Genomic DNA, 1,018 nt, shown 5'->3' with positions numbered 1-1,018 from the left:
AAAGCAAAGTATAATAACTGTCTGCATATAATATATGTCTTTCTTTATTTATTGTTCTTCCCCATTGTATGTTTGCTCTCTGCTTTAGAAACGCGAGCTGTCATCACTGCAAGGAAACGTATCACACAGCGTTCTACTGTTTACACTCACTGAACTTTCAGCATCACAGTGACCCCTCTCGTCGCCTCTATAGTTAGACTTCAAGACAGCTGGTTTGTTTACCGATACAATTCTTGTCACCTTAGGTTGTGGTTTTTTAAAATAAGAAGGCTCGGTCCCACTGTCTGGCTACCCTTATATATATACGTCACCACTTTACATAGTCTCACCTCTCGCTATGTGGATCGTAGGTGCAGAAGGCAGAGAGTGAGACACTGATGCAGACAAAATACGTTTGTGAGTTGAAAAATACTGGCAGCGGTGGGATTCGAACCCACGCCTCCAAAGAGACTGGAGCCTTAATCCAACGCCTTAGACCCTTCAGCCACACTACCCTGTGCAAACCTGTTTCTGTAAGCTTTCTGAAGTGAGATGTTCTGTTGTATAGGGGAGTTGGAGAATAAGGGTGTATAGCCTGTGAAATGATCCTAGGAAAGTCAACGCCAACAGCAGCAGGCACGTGATACATTCAGTAGGTCAGGATTGGTCCCGGGCCATGGGAGGTGTCAGGGAGCGCCAGTCCTGAGAGTCCGTAGGAAGACAACCCTTACATTGGCGTCCCGCACCCGCTGCTTCTCTTTCTTTAAGGATAAGGAATCAAACTATCTACGTCCCTCAACTTACCAACCCTCCGCCTCAGGAAAGATTTTGTGATTCATGAGCAGAACCCGGCTGGCGCTGTTTACAGTAATGCCTAAGCACAGTACTCAACTGAGCGGTGTTTCCAAACTGAGCCGTTGTACTGCCGGAAATACCATGGGATATGTCATTTAACTTTCACATAAAATAGGGTTAATCCAGCCCTACCACATACTAAAATCTAAGGACGGAACAATAAACCGATGAGGATGGGATTCGA

General features: G+C 45.6%; 1 non-coding gene across 1 annotated transcript; it reads right to left on the bottom strand.

The window, feature by feature from the left end:
* Window positions 1–412: 412 nt before the first annotated feature.
* Window positions 413–494, bottom strand: TRNAL-AAG (transfer RNA leucine (anticodon AAG)). The gene has a single exon. It is a non-coding gene; the product is annotated as a tRNA-Leu (tRNA).
* Window positions 495–1,018: the final 524 nt, after the last annotated feature.

Source organism: Pleurodeles waltl, chromosome 12 (assembly GCF_031143425.1).
Source record: "Pleurodeles waltl isolate 20211129_DDA chromosome 12, aPleWal1.hap1.20221129, whole genome shotgun sequence".
NCBI lineage: Eukaryota > Metazoa > Chordata > Amphibia > Caudata > Salamandridae > Pleurodeles > Pleurodeles waltl.
This window is presented reverse-complemented; position numbering and strand designations above follow the sequence as displayed.